Raw genomic sequence first — 3,446 nt, 5'->3', positions numbered from 1 at the left:
TTTCGTTACGAATGCCTCGTGCACCAACGAATCACTATCTGTGGCACCTCTCTTCCTCTCATTCTCCTCCTTTTTCTTTCTTTTTATATAACTCCTCAACATTAATGCAATCAGCTGAGAAAAGAAAGAGAGAACAATACCGGCTGGATGTAAATATCGTTGGTTGCTGATCGTCTCGCCAAAGGACTCAATTTTCAGTGGCCACGAATGTTATCTCTGAAGGGAAACTACTTTAAAGGGACTCTATTTAATCACATTTTTTTTCTCTCTTTCTTTCTCTCTCCTTTTTTCTCTCTTTCTCGATTGCTGGACGTTCGGTACATACAAGATTCTTCCTTTTGTCTCTCGGACAATTAATGAATGCGAGAGTTGGCACGCGCGGCGTTCGTATGTCCGTACTTTGTCAAATATGCCGCTACTGCGAGGGTGTGTACGTCACTTTCAGATTTACAACACTGCCCTAAAAACACAGCCATACTAAGCCAAATACTTTTTGGGTTTCGTCGTTTACACAATTACCTCTCTTTCTCTCTAATAAAGTTGTTTATTTAAACATTTAAACATTTTCGATTACCGTCGTTCTTCATAGAAATTTTTGCGCGTTTCTCGCGACTGTTCGATTTAAAATAAACAAAAAAAAAACAAAAAAACAAGAAAAGAAAGATAGACGGAAAGGAAAGAAAAAAACGCGTACACAGGATGCGTCCACGATCCCGTTCAATCTTCCGAAGCCTCTAAGCAGCCGATAAAATAAAAAAGTGAATTCGATTCGTGAAAGAAAAGGGAAAAACTTGATTCTCCTTTTACGGAACAGGTGGAGAAGCAAAGCCATCATCCGAAGCAACGCGACGCGCGTTCTTCTTCTATAAAACATTAATCTAGAAGAAGGAATGTCTCGATATCAGGTTTCCTTTTCTTTCTTATTCCTTTTTTTCCTATCTTTATTATTTAATCGAAACTTCTTGCTCAGTCAGATGAGCGCAAAAACAAAGTCAGCGAAACGCGCGTCGCAAACCCGCGACGTCGACGTTCGCCAAAAGTGCAGGTGAACGAAGTGGACAACGAACGTCGACGGTGTCGGCCGCATTGGGAGCTTCGGAGGACCTCAAATCTAACAATCCGCATAATCGGTGTACTCAATCAAGGTCGACCGCTGATCTTGATCGAGTTTCGCCAAGTTGACTCGCTCGCTCGTTCTCTCTCTTTCCTTCACTGTAAATACAAGTATGTAAAGAGTGACAACAATATATGTGGGTGATTAGTTTCCTTTATAAAAATAATAACACTATATTACACACAAATGGATTTGCATATTTATCCATTTGTCCATTTACATTAATGTAGTTAATTCTCCAATTGGGGCTTTGAAGACCCAGATAAATTTTAAATTATTCTGCCTCAAATTCAGACATATACAAAAAAGTGAAAAAATCAAGTCATATCATTGTAAAATCGTATTCTTAAATGTTAAAAGTATCTAGTTAAAGTTATAAGTAAGAATTTTGTCAGATTTCTTTAGAGCTCAAAATTCCTTTCAAAAACACAATGAGGCATTAGTGATCATATTATACTAGCCCAGTGAGAAAAAACATTGAACTTTTTAGGATTAACTTTAATCTTGATTTAACTTATTCTTCATTCTTTTCTAATTCTTGGAACCAGAAAAAGTTAAAACGTAAGTTAAATAAAAAAAGATTAAAATTGTTAATCTACATTGGTAAAAACATTAACATGCAATATAGTGTCCTTTTTACACGAAAAGCTAATCATACACACACACACACACATATTATAGTTATTTTTTACACTTGAATTTACAATCGTGCTCTCTCTCTCTCTCTCTCTCTCTAAATTTTCTCTTTCCCTCCGTTTTTTCTTACTTTTCCTCTTCGTTTCATTGATCCCGCGAGAGTGACTTAATGAGGAACACGATCAAAGCGCGTGCCGCTGAAGGTTGAAACGAGAATTCGTAGCGCATCGGTGTACTTCGAGTGAACATACGTCTTGAGCGACGTGTACATATGCGTATGTGTATATGTATACATTTCTCGGTGTAGCTAGTTAAAGAGTATCGATGGTGTCGCTTGATAATTAACTCGTGAGCTTAGGAGCCCCGAATCGCCCTCGCGTCCGGCTATTTTCTTCTCTTTTTTACATCGCTTTAAGCTTCCGGATGTACGTGTGTACGCTTGTATATGTGTACATGTGTAATATTAGTTTTAATCTTTCCTTCTTTCCGAATTACGTTTCTATTTCAATCGTCAGTTGACTTAATTGTACACGATATAGCTATATTATACAAAGTATGCACTTCAAAAATATCCGACGCGACGGATCTTTTGAACCACAACATGCTCACGCATTCCCATCGTTATTACTAAGTCATTTTAAATAGGTGATGAAGAAAAAGGTGTAAGTGAATCAGGGAAGGTGGGTTGGGATGGCCGAGCAAGGGGGATGATTGACAGGAGGAACTTACACTTAGAGTTTTCACTATGATACAACACTGGCAATAGTCATGTAATGTGGTTCGGTGTGTGTTTTTGTACGCGGGCCAATCTGTAAACCCATGTGTAGTAATAACGCGCGTGAACTTCTTTCCCTCGTTTGTTGCAAATATTACAATAGATCTATAAATTGATCAGTAATAGATTAATGTTGATAATAATAATAATAATAATATATTATAATATATATAATAATAATAATAATAATAACTAATCAATAATTGATAAAGTAATAATCATCGTAATAATAATCTAGTATTTACAGAGTTTTCATGTGAGGGCCCAGTATCAAATACGCATTCTTGTTAGTTACATTTTGATTGAACTGTACACTCGCAATGGACCCTCAATCAAAGAAAACTACTCTCTTCACATCCGTCGTCAAAATTAACATTGTTTTATATAAACCCTCCCTCGCGCGCACTAGCAGCCTGTTGTGAATTTCTATTTTTTGTTTTTTTTTTGGTTACAACGTTAATTCGTATAGGCGATACTCTTGATAGGATGCGATTAAACATCTTACCGAGAATATCACCGCTTCTTTCAAGTTCCACAGACGACTCGTGACATGCGGAAAATACGGAGTCACATGTGATAAATCCATAAAATTTCATTGTTAAGGTACAACCTTCGGTGTGGCGCTTAGGGATTATCCTCTTAATAACAAATTTTCTCCTTATTAAACAAATATATTACTTAACGTATGTATGACCTAAATTATCTTTTTCTCCCCTTACATACAACACTCTAGTGGATTCTTCCTATCTATATTATCGTTTATCTTTCATACAAGTCTTCTTTATCATATACTCTGTAATTTTTCGTTACGGTAATATTAATATAGTAATATATAATTGCGTACATTTACAATACTAATTATGAACTAATAGTATTTGAACTATTAATTATTAATTAACATTAAGTATACACAACATACAT

The sequence above is a fragment of the Atta cephalotes genome (assembly GCF_000143395.1).
Source record: "Atta cephalotes unplaced genomic scaffold scaffold00005, whole genome shotgun sequence".
Lineage (NCBI taxonomy): Eukaryota > Metazoa > Arthropoda > Insecta > Hymenoptera > Formicidae > Atta > Atta cephalotes.
This window is presented reverse-complemented; position numbering follows the sequence as displayed.